Source organism: Pongo abelii, chromosome 3 (genome assembly GCF_028885655.2).
Source record: "Pongo abelii isolate AG06213 chromosome 3, NHGRI_mPonAbe1-v2.0_pri, whole genome shotgun sequence".
Taxonomy (NCBI): Eukaryota; Metazoa; Chordata; class Mammalia; order Primates; family Hominidae; genus Pongo; species Pongo abelii.
In genome coordinates this window covers 121897595-121910784 of record NC_071988.2, presented here as the reverse complement: position 1 = coordinate 121910784, position 13190 = coordinate 121897595, and the positions used below count along the sequence as shown (strand labels likewise).

Sequence of the window (13190 nt, the reverse complement as noted above, 5' to 3'; positions counted from 1 at the left end):
AAAGGGCTGTTTTTTAAATTACCAAAATGCTCAAATATTAGTAACTAACTGTCCAACTTGGAAAAAGCAAGTCTTCTGAAGTTGGAAAAAAAAAGAAAAAAGAAAGAAAGAAAAGGTGTATAGAAGGCAAGAAACAGTGTTGATCTTCAAACCAGCTTAATAAAAATAATTTTTGTTCAACTCCCATTCCATTACATTTTTGTACTTTAAAAAATATTCCTAGCCTCAGATTGCAAGGCTTTTGATTTGAAAAGCTAAATAACTTTTATTGCTCCTCTTTGTAATTTTGGAATTATATAATGATGTTCTGAAGAGTAAAGATCAGAAAGTAATGGGAAGAAACAAGTTTGACATCTGTTCAATTCTATTGTCTGTCTCACTTTTTTCTTTAAGATATTTCTATCACTGTACTTTGAATTTAATAACCAAAGAGTAACTACTGTCTAGGTTGTCAACGTGAAATTAGATATCAGCTTGGAGATTCAGAATATATAGAAATGAATTCATCAAACCTAGAAGATTTCGGGAAAGAAGTTAAAAAGCCTTGAACCCTCATGCAACAGCAAACAGTAATACAGAAATAATCACCTATGTTAAAAATTTCCATATCAAAACAAGATTTTAGATATATGTTATGCTTGTTGCTTCATATATTGATCATCTATTTTGTGCACAGTATTATGTTTAATGTGATTCGGCAGGGCAGACAGGAATTTTGAAACATTTATGAGCTATAAACCTTGCCTTCTGCAAAGCTTTGCCTCATGGGAGCATGAAATCATATACAAGAGGGGTAGCAAATATGTAGAAGCTTAATGTTTAATGATATGGAAATTATAAAATAAATTATACTTTACACAATGACGCTATATAATGAGTAAAAATAGTTCTCGAAATAATTTTTAATAGCATGAAAGCATGTCTAAGTTATAAAATTGAAAGGGAAAAATAACAATTTTAGAATTGAACAGATAGCCATTTAACTGTTCTATGACCAACTCTGCACTGTTGTCAAGGAGGAATCTGCTGCTACCTGGCTGCTCCCTCACCAGTAGGTCTCAACTTCCTTCTGTTCCAAGACACCTTGGAAGGCTGAAGAGTGAAGGGGGTTTCAGACCAGTGAAGAACTGTGGTGTTAGAAAGTCTGGTAGCTTGGATGAAAGTCTGTTCCCACAGACCCTCAGCAATGTGGATTGTTAGTTATTTCCATTTTTCTCCAAGATACAATTCCCTGGTACTTCTGTAATTTTCTAAATGGTGCCCTGATAATCTAAGAGTAGCTTTGTGAACTTCCAGAAGAGCTTAACATGTTTTTCAATTATTTTTCTTTCATTTTAAAATGAAATAACACAAGCTAAAAGGAAAACATCATAAATAAAGGATATTTACAGTTGCCTTTCTGTATTCATGGAGGTGGAAGATTGATTTCAAAAGGCCTGGAGATACCAAAATCTGTGGTTGCTCAAGTCCCTGATGTAAATAAAACTGCATAGTATTTGCATATAACCTACAAGAATTCTCTCATGTAGTACTTTAAACTATCTCTAGATTACTTGTACTACCTAATACAAGGTAAATGCTATATAAATAGTTGTTATACTATATTTTAATTTGTATAATTTTTTATTAATGCATTGTTCATTTTTACTGTTTTTGAATATTTTTAATTCACAGCTGGTTGAATCTGTGGACATAGAACACACAGATATGGAAGGCCAACTGTATATTATGATCGTACTCTATAATCCTGAATGAATTTCTTAATAATGCTCTACACTGGGTTCCACATCTATAAAACCAAGACAAAATGATCTTTTCTCCTATGGCCATTCTGATTGTTTATAAATTGCTGTCAGTAGTGTTAAAGAAAACTATTGTGAAATCTTATTATAAAATAGACATTTATTCATTATAAAAACCACAAATATATGAAAATCTAGGTTGTGAGAGATTCAGTGACTATTCAGTCCTGTACCATTATTATTGAAGCCAACACACTAATTTTAGAGGGATTATAATGTTGTAAAAAAAAAAAAAAAGCAAAGACTGATACTGGTATGGTTGTAAAGAATCATTAATGAAGCAAGATTTATTCTTTGAGAAAGATTGTCAATGTGAAATGCATGCTGATGAAACTAGAGTTTGTTCTTATTTAGGTTGCTGATCTTTGAGAAAATAATTGAAACAGTATCAATCATGAGCATTATCCTATTAGGACAAATTCAGATGTTTACCAGTTGAACTATGCTACAAATTCTTGACTTCACTTGAAAACTCATCTATGGAGGAGTATGGCTCAGTTGAACAAAAAGTGACAGACCTTAATCCTTGTCAAGTACTAGCCCAGATATAAAAAGGGCTTGTCATGGTTGCAGTTCTCAAGGAGCTTATAGAAGTGGAAAGACACACACATAAGAAAAATAATTTTAGTATAATATGGTAAATGATAACATAGTGTTATGTAAAGACAGACATGATACCGTGAAGTTTAATGGCAAATTTCTTAGAGATGGTATTTGAGCTAAAACTTACAGAATGAGAAAAAAAAAAACCGTGGCCTAGGTGAAGAGAGGAAAGATTTTCCAGGCACAGGGAATAGCATGTACAAATAGGAAAAGAATTGTGAAACTGAATGGCATATGAAAGAAATCATAAAACTTTAAAAATTGTTATAGCAATCTGATACAGCTGCAACATTCATGTTATTGTATATTTTTTAAAATGTCTGTTTGTAGCTGATTAGATATTGTTAGAAACCAACATTGTCCTTCACTATAAACAGCTTGAGAAGCGTTGACCTCTGCTGGGAAACAAGGCTCAAGTAGTAGAGGGTACTAGATCACAGGAAGCCTTGTTTCCCAAGGTAAATCACGAAAGACTGTATGAGGCTAGAATGAAGTACTAACTTTCTTCATTCACTAATGACATCAAAAGTCCTTTATCCACAAAGAAGGGAACAACAGACACCAGGGACTTCTTGAGGGTAGAGGGTGGGAGGAGAGTAAGGATTGAAAAAATACTATGCTTATTACATGGGTAAAATAATCTGTACAAAAAAACCCATGACATGCAGTTTACCTATATAACAAACCTGTATACATATACCCATGAACCTAAAAGTTTAAAAAAAAGAAGATAAAAATAAAAAAATAAGTCATTTATCATTTTGAGGAACCCCTCACTTGACCTTGGATATAAAATATGCCCAAAAAGCTAGTTCAATAATTGAAGGAGAGGCCTTGTCTGCAATCATCCTTCTAATCATGGTACTTAAGCTACACCATGCTCTGGCATGTGCTCGACCGCCTAGCAGCCACAGATGCTCTGGGAAGAAGTCATGGATATCCTTTTCGACAATCCTTTCCTTATCCTAAGGCTTGACATGGATACCTGTAGCTGCTACCCACAGGCCATGGCAGCCAATGTCCTGTTTCCCCCATGTAAAGCAACAGTTTGGCCATCCCTATCAAAGGACTTGCCTTCACCAACCAAACCAGGAAAGAGTTGGTTACAGGTCTCCGCCACTAGTACCACTCCCCACACCTCACCACACACACCATATCATGCTGTCCCCAGAACCTAGCAAACCACCAACACTGCCGTCAGCAACACAACACCACCTAATCTCTGCCAGTTTGGGCCACTGCCCTTTTCCTACTTGGGACACAGAAGTCTCCATCTCTTGCTCTTTTATAGACCAATACTGAAAGTTGTTCCTACACTGCAGAGAAAAATGCAAAATACTAAACCAAAGGCTTGGCTACCTTTCCTATGAAGAAGTGGCAAATGGTATTCATTCATTCTTTCTTCTGATGCCTATTCATTCTTCTCCCTGATGAGTAGACAGCAGCAAAGCTTTAAAGTTGCCCATAAGTTTCTTAATTACTCACATTGTCACCCCAAGCAACAGATCTTGAACTGTATCCCATTAGTGATAGGGTACAGTTAAGGACTTTAATCAGAAGAGGAATATGAGATTTGTGCTTGATATACACCAGTGTATGTTTAATGTGGAAGACTCATTCAAGAAGAGCAAGACCAGAAGCAGAGAAGTCAGAGGCTATTGCAGTATTCCACCGGAAAAAGAGAAAGGCTTAAGCTAGGGAGCCGCAGTATGGAGGAAGATGAAGAGGCAGAATAGAATAGAGAAAAATGTCTGGAGGTTAAAAATTTCATAATGTGGTGATTGATTGGATGTGGCCAATGGGGAATGAGGAAGAATAGACAATACCCACACTTCCAGGCTGGATGCCTGAATGCATCATGGAGGAAATACCAAAGACTGAGATTGTGAAGTGAGGGGAACAGATTTGGGAAAGAAAATGTGCTTTTCTTTTCAGATATGTCAAGTTTGAAGTGCTTGAGGGACAGTCAAGTGATTCTACTAGGTGGAAAAAATGGAGCTAGTGACAACCATTTCTCACTAAGAAATGGACTCCCCCAGCATCTCTATTTCTTCTTCGCTTTCTTGGAATCTGAACTTTGTTGTTGTTGTTGTTGCTCACAGGCTTAATCTTCAGCTTCTATGCACCAAGGGTGGAAAAGGAGAAAGTCCTGCAGAATCAATCCCGACTTTCATACCTGCTGCTGGCCTGTACCAGTCATCTGTCCCAGTAAAGTGATGTCCAGCTGACATGCAATAATTTGATGGAATCAGAAAGAACCCCAGGGCTCTCCTGTCCTCTCACATTTAAAAATTCCATTACTCCATTTATAGGAGCGTTCCTAGGAAAAGGAATTTTAGGAGGGGAATTTGTGAGCAGTGAATCTGACAGCCCAAGAGGTGGGCTCCCTGATAGGCACGCCTTTCCTTAATGTTTAAAGTTTTCCGGGCCAAGAATTTTTATCCATGAAGACTTTCCTACTTTTCTCGGTGTTCTTATATTACCTACTGTTAGTATTTATTGTTTACCACTATGTTAATGCAGGGAAAATTTGCATGTGTATTATTAAATATTAGGTAGAAATCATACCATGCTACTTTGTACATATAAGTATTTTATTCCTGTTTTCGTGTTACTTTTAATAAATAACTACTGTACTCAATACGCTAAAAATACTATAACATGACTGTGAATATGGCAATATTTTTGTCTTCCCATAATTATGAATATTTTTGGATGGATTATTAGAATATATGAACTCACTAATGAAAGGCATCTGTAGTAAGTGAGAAAGGGACATAGGATTCATATATCAGACTCTGTTAGGGGGACAGTAATTTATCAGTTCTTTGGTCTTTCTATTTGTCATTCATACCATGTGATGAAGATGTAAGTGTAAGGGCATTTATAACAGTATACTGCATTCATTAAGATAATAGGATCATGATTTTTCATTAACTCATTTGATTGATATTATCTCCATGCATTTTTTATTTCTTTTAGAAATGCAATTATTTGTTCTAGCAATCATTGCTAAACCTCTGGTTTGTAGAAAATCAACACTTTATAAATACATAATTATGATATTATTTTTCATCATATCACTGTTCTAAAAATACCATATGATTATAGCTGCCACTCCATCAGGAGCAAATTCTTCTGTTAAAAGCTAACTGATCAACCTTGACCACTTTTTTGACACGTGAGATCAAAGTGTCAAGTTGGTTGAGGTTTTTTGGGAAGCCTTGGAACTAATAAGCTGCCGGTGGCAGCTTTTTAATGTATGATTATCTAAACTGATTTTGATGCTAAATTATCTTAGTGATCTAAGGGGCAGTTTAGTGAAGATGGAATCTTGTATTTAAAATAGCCTTTTAAAATTTGTTTTGTGGTGATGTACTTTGACAACTTCCATCTTTAGGAGTTATATAATCACCTTGATTTTAGCTTCCTGATGTTTGGACTATTTATAATCAAGGACACCAAGCAAGCATAAGCATATCTATATTTCTGACTGATGTCTCTTTGAGAAGGATAGGAAGTAGAAAAAAAAAAAAAGAAAGAAAGGAAAGGAAGAGAGGAGAGAAGAAGGCAGGGATCTCCACTATGTATGTTTTCACTTTGGAGCTGTCGTGCCCATGCTTAATTTTAATCTAGAAGTCTTTAAATGGTGAGACAGTGACTGGAGCATGCCAATCGGAGAGCATTTGTCTTCAGAAAAATTAAATTCTGAGTTCAAGACCAGCCTGGCCAACATGTTGAAACCCCATATCTACTAAAAATACAAAAATTAGCGTGGTATGATGGCGCACGCCTGTACTCCCAGCTACTCTGGAGCCTGAGGCACATGAATCGCTTGAACCCAGAAGACAGAGGTTGCAGTGAGCTGAGATGGCACCATTGCACTCCAGCCTGGGTGACACAGCAAGACTCTGTCTCAAAAAAAAAAAAAAAAAAAAGGAAGAAAAAGAAAGAAGAAAGAAAGAAAAGTCCCAGCACACCTAGATAATTTACTGAGATCTTCAGCAAAAGCCATGTTACATACAGCATATTGCAAAGAAATGAACTCTCCTTCAATTTAAATTATAAGTAGTATGTTATTTTGGATCCTAGAAAAACCATTTTCTCTACATTTCATAAGCATTGTTAGGAAAGAGTTTACAAGAATTAGAAAGAGGGAACAATTTTAATGGTCAGAAAAGAATAAAATTTATTCTAGTTCAAGAAGTGCATACAAAGAATATGCATTAATCTAACAACTACAAGATTACATCTTTCAAAAAGGTCAAAGGAGGATTGAGAAGTTTACAGAGATGTCCATGGCATTTTATATCAATCTCAAAGGTAAGGTCTGCATTTTTGTAAACCAACTTAAACTTCTGTTGAGATAGGATATTTTGTTTTCAAGCCATAATTATCATTAATAAAATATGTTTTAATTATCTGATTTAGATGATCTACTTTTTATGCCTGGCTTACTGTAAGTTTTTTATTCTGATATACAGTTCAAACATCATTGCAACAAAGAAGTGCCTGTATTTAGATCAAAGGCAAGACTTTCTCTGTGTTTGTTTTGCGTGATAATATGAATATGATTTAAGCCTATCAATAGTCAAAACATAAACAAAAGCTAATTAACTGGCACTGTTGTCACCTGAGACTAAGTGGCTGTTGTTGGCTGACATACAGGCTCAGCCAGCAGAGAAAGAATTCTGAATTCCCCTTGCTGAACTGAACTATTCTGTTACATATGGCTGACAAATCTGTGTGTTATTTCTTTTCTACCTACCAAATTTAAATTTATGAGTATCAACCGAGGACATAGTCAAACCTTCGACGATGAACATTCCTGATTTTTTGCCTGATTATTCTCTGTTGAGCTCTACTTGTGGTCATTCAAGATTTTATGAGGTTGAAAAGAAAAGTGAATATGACCTTTAAAAGTTTATTTTGGGTGACAATAGTCTCACCACTATGAAACTGTCAATTATTGCCTAATGTTAAAGATATCCATCATTGTGGTTAATTACACCTATAATGAGTATTCTTAATGGAGAATTCTTAATGGATGGATTATCCCCTGATCTTTTCTTTAAAATTTCTCTGCACACACAGGACTTCTCATGTTCCAATAAATGAGTATACTCTGCCCCTATTTCTAGAGAATTTGTCTTTTGGGCTTGAATGTACTTTTTTTCTGTTCTAAATACTTTTTAAAGAAAAAAATATTTTGATAAATAAGGGAAAATATTCATTTTGCCATCCATATTACATTCCTGAATTTGAAGTCAGAGCTTCTACCAAGGTCACCAAGAATAATTTTAAAGCTTCCAAGAACTGTTTAAAAGTGTTTTCAAGTCTGAACAAGAATTCTGACATTTAGAAATAAGTAAGAAGACATGACTATTCAAACTCATATTTTCCTTTAAAAAAAGAGAAATTCTAGCAAAGTGATCATGGGCAATATAATTAGTTAGTTAATACCCTATCCAACATTCACTAAGTGCCAAGAACTGTGTAGAAAACTTCACAGTCACCATCTCAGTTAACCATCACAATAACAGTAAGAAACTATTCCTATATATGATTAGCAGCAGCAGAAACATCTCCCTTATAAAGATATGAAAATCAAGGCAGATAGTTAAATACCTTGCCCAAGATTGTACAACGAGCAAATAGGAAAAATTTGAGTTCCAACCTCTGCCCAAATCCCTATTCTCCATCTCCAAACTACCTAGTCTCTCTAAGCCTCAGTGCACTTATCTATAAAAAGGGATGAAAGCATTATGCTCCAGGTCGTAATTAAAAACAGAGACCAGTCCTATCTCACTGTAAACAGTTTGAAAAATGAACGGCTATTTCACACAGTAGACAAGAAGAAGAGCTGAACTGGGATTCATGAGCAAAGAGAAACAAAACAAATGAGCCCTATGAATGCTCTGACTGACACATTCCAGATTAGCTGTATAGCAGAAGATCCCTAATTAGAACCTGAGATGACAGCGATTGGAACCAGGAGACAAAAGTGGCTGCAATTTGTGGAGAATGGAACCAGGGAGGAGGGAGCTACACAAAGACCTCAAAAAAAAAAACAACTGCAAAGGTGATCCTGTATCTGATAATAATGGGATAGGAAGGCGTGAACACACTTAGAGTAAAACTCCATGAGGCCAGGAAAAGAACAACCAGGAAAGAGCAACTAAATAGTTGTATGCTGAAAATGTCTACATCTTATATGGAGCAGAGAAACATTCAAAGTCTGGTCAACCATATTCAAAAATTCTCACTGGTCACCTTTCTTAATGTCCTGGGAATGGTCGTATCTTAGTAGTTGTTCTAAAACACCCCTAGAGTATACACAACTGTAGTTAAGCCCTAACACAGCTTAAAAATAGCCTTGCAAGAATTAAGCTAATCCACAAAATATTTAACAGGCTTCCAGAACGAAGTCTGACAATCTTTTATAAAGACAACAAAATGGAGCATAACAACAACTCAACAACATAAAAGTCTAATTATCCACCATTTGATCCAAAATTATATACATGCCCCAGAGGAGTAAATTGTGAACCATAAACCCCGAGAAAAATTTATTAATGACAATAGACTAAGTCAGAGTGATAGAAAGTATGAGTACTTTACAACAAATTCCATGATGTTGCTATTACTTGATAATAAAACCAGTCAAAGATATTACAAAAGAAAACCTACAGACTAATAGCCCTCATGTACAAAAACATCAAAACTATTTGCTAAATATTAGCAAATCAAATCTATCAAATTAAAAAGTAATAAGTGAGATTTAATCCAGGAATCCAAGTTGTCTAATATTTGAAAATCTATTATTGGGATTGTGATTCAACATATGAACAGAATAAAGGAGAAAAACTATATGCTTATCTCAATAGATGTAGAGAAAGCATTTGACAAAATTAATATTTATTTATGATAAAACCTCTCATTACACTAAGATTAAAAGAGAACTTCCTCAATCTGATAAAGGACATTTATGAAAAACCCACAGCTAACTCTTACATAAATGGTAAAAATCTAAGTGCTAAAATCTAAATCTAAATGCTAAATTCTAAAATTAGAAACAAAATAAGCATATTCACTTTTACCTATTATATTCAACATTGTTCTGGCATGGTGGCAGGGTAGTTATAGCAAATGCAATAATGCAAGAAAAAAACATATAGATTGGAAAGGAAGATGATAAGATCATACATAAATCCTGATGTTTACAAAAAAGCTACTAGAATTAATAACTGAATGTGTTATAGTTGCAGGGTACAAGATCGATACAAAAAATCACTGATATCTTTTGCTAGTAACAAAAAAATGAAAATTTAAAATTTAAAAAAGTAATACTTAGAATAATGTCGACAAATATAAAATTCTTAGGGATAAATTTTTCAAAATATATGCACTTCTTATACCCTTAAAACTGTCTAACTTCTGAGAGAAATTAAAGAACACCGGCTCATGGACTAGAAGACTCAATATTATTAAGATGTCACTTGCATTTAAATTGATATATAGATCCATCATAATTCCAATCCAAATTCAGCTGTCCTTTTTATAAAAATTGATAAGATGGTTCTAAAGTTTATACGGAAATGCAAAGTACTTAGAATAGCTAAAACCATTTTTTTTAAAGCAAAAAGTTGGAGGACATGCTACTAGATTTAGAGACTTAATATAAAGCTACAGTAATCAAGACAACGTGGTGCTGACTGGGGAATAGAATTTAATTGACGGAACAAAACGGAGATTCCAGAAATAAGTGCTTTTCTCCCATATACACACACATTTACGGTCAATTGATTTTTTTTTATAAGTGTGCCATAGTAATTCAATGAGGGAAATGAAGTCTTTTTAATAAATGGCTCAATACAATAGGATACCCAAGTACAAAAAACAAAAACAAAAAAAGTTCAACACTTAGCTCACACCACACACAAATATAACTCAAGATGTGTCATAAACTTAAATATTAAATTCAAATCTATGACGTTTGCCTTCCTTAGAATCAGTAGAGATTTCCTAGATAAGATACAAAAAAATTTAAACTAAAAACAAAATGATAAGTTGAATTTTATCAGAACTAAAAATTCCTGCTTTTTAAATGGGAATTAATAAACTGAAAAATACAAGTCAAAGAACAGATGATTTACATTTTATATATATATATATGTATATGACAAATGGCTTGTATCTAGAATATGTAAGGAGTGCAAAAAATTAAAAATAAGAAGACAGTTCACTAAAAAATGGGGGAAATGTTTGAACAGATAATTCACAAAAGATGTGTGACTTGCCAACATACACATGAAAAGACACTCAATATCACTTAATCATCAGGAAAGTGAAAATGTAAAACCACAGTGAGCTACCACGACATATCCACAGGCATGACTAAAATTATAAAGGCCATTGATGCCAAGTGTTGGTGGAAATATAGAGAAACTAGAACTCTTCCTGTGTTGCTAGTGGGAATGTAAACTTGCACAACCATGTGGAAAACAATTTGGCAGTTTCTTTAGAAGTTAAACATATAGGTCTCATATGATACAGCATTGCCACTTTTACATATTTACCCAAGAAAAATAAATACATTTGTCCTGTCTATACAAAGACCTATAATGAAATGTTCACAGTAGCTCTATTCATACCAGCCTAAAGCTGTAAACAGTAAACAAATTGTGGTATAGTCATACAATTGAATACCACTCAGCAATAAAATGAAACTATTGATATACCCTGAGTTAAATGGCTACATCTCAAAAACATTATGCATTGTGCTGCACAAAAGTAGCTATATACAGTGGAGCACACACTTCATGGCTTCATGATATGAAATGCTAGAAAAGAAATGAGACCACTGGCTGCCCAGAGCTCAGGGATGGAGAATTGCCAGGAAAAAAGCACAAGGGAACTGTTTCGTATGATAAAATATTCCGTAGTTTGATTTTGGTGTTGGTTACATGGGCATATATATTTGCCAAAACTCAAGCTATACACATAAACTACGTATGTTTTTGTATGTAAGATATACTCTAATATAATTGATTTTAAAAAATATTTTCAGAAACTCACAAGGGGGGAAGGATATTACTAACTTTCTGTTATGGGCCAAATTGTGTCCTCCCATTACCTAGAATGTGACTGCAGAGATAAGATCTTTAAAGAGATAACTAAGGCTAAATGAGGTCACCAGAGGGAGTCCTAATCCAACATGACTGATGTCTGTATAAGACGAGGAGTTTCGAACACAGACACACATACACACTCACACACACAAACACATACAGAGAAGACCACTTGAAGACATCCACAGTGGCCACCTACAAGCCAAGGAAAAAGATCACAGAATGAAACCAACCCTGCTGATGCCTTGATTTTGGATTTTGAGGAAATAAATGTCTATTTTTTTTTTTTTTCCTGAGATGGAGTCTTGCTCTGTCACCCAGGCTGGAGTGCAGTGGTGCAATCTTCGCCTCCCAGTTCAAGCAATTCTCTTGCCTCAGCCTCCCTAGTAGCTGGAATTACAGGCGTGCACCACCACGCCTGGCTTTTTTTTGTATTTTTAGTAGAGACGGGGTTTCCCCATGTTGGCCAGGCTGGTCTCGAACTCCTGACCTCAGATGATCCGCCCACCTTGGCCTCCCAAAGCGCTGGGAGTACAGGCGTGAGCCACGGCACCCACCCTAAATGTCTATTGTTTAAGCCACCCAGTCTGTGATACTTTGTTAATGGCAGCACCCACAAAAGATTATACTTTCCTACAGGGTTATTGAGACAATTAAATGAGATTATGAAGTACTGGGGACATAAAAATATTAACATTTTCTCTCATTTATTCTAGTGACTAGAAGGGCTACAAATATTCACACTTACATTCCAGATTAATTGGTAAGCCTGAGACTTCTCTCCAATAGCTGGGAAAATTTCTAAACCCTTCTATTCTATCACTAGATTAGAGCCATCTAAATTTCTAAGCACCATAATTCTAGTACCACCTATTAATATAAATGAGCTTTTAGCAAGGTTGACATTTGTCTGAGACTTAAAATATAGAAATGCTTTAGTACAAAATACTACAGAAATGTATCACATTTATGTATGAATACATAAATGTATTTACAAATAACTGCTATCCTGGGCCCACTCCTTCCCCAGATGCCCTCCTCATCCCCACCCTGAGACCCTCAGATTTCTCCAGAATCCAGCCCCTAAAGGGTTCATGCCTGACAACAGTGAAAGCGTATGTTTTGATAAGTCAATCATCCATGCCACACCTATGATTATGTATTTTGAATATCACTGGTGTTTAGAGATATGTTTTGATAATGAAGAGGAAGACAATAAGGATGAGTAATTCGAGAAAATAATTTTTTAACTACAGATTTGATTTCTAGAATATGTTCACTTTGTTAGCCAAATGTCAACCTGAAACATCTCAACTTAAGCACACTTAATGCAAGATAATGTTTGCAATGTTTTATGTACAAAACCTTACTTATGCATTTAACTTTAGTGTCAGGTCTTGATTGGTCTTTTCCAATATCAGATGTTTGTAGATATCTGCACATGCCCTTGTCCAGAAATATAAACCAAATCCGTGTGTGTGTGTGTGTGTGTGTGTGTGTGTGTGTAGTTAAGTTCGGTAGCAAATAAAGGGATTTTTCTAGAAATCTTTAGAATAATATTTGTGTGTGTGTTATGATAAAGGATAGAGCTTCTTTGGTGTGCTGGCAATATATTAGCAAAAAAACTGCTGCTGCTGATGCTCTGTGCATTTAA

General features: G+C 35.0%; 1 protein-coding gene and 1 long non-coding RNA gene across 2 annotated transcripts in view; one reads left to right on the top strand and one right to left on the bottom strand.

Moving 5' to 3' along the window:
• EMCN (endomucin) overlaps window positions 1–6342 on the top strand; it is a 131089-nt gene extending 124747 nt beyond the window's left edge. Inside the window, 1 exon segment of the mRNA NM_001135500.1 lies at window positions 4508–6342. The gene's annotated coding sequence lies outside the window, so the exon portion shown is untranslated.
• Window positions 1–13190, bottom strand: part of LOC129059042 (uncharacterized) — a 169409-nt gene that overhangs the window by 118062 nt on the left and 38157 nt on the right. The gene's annotated exons all lie outside the window — the stretch shown is intronic.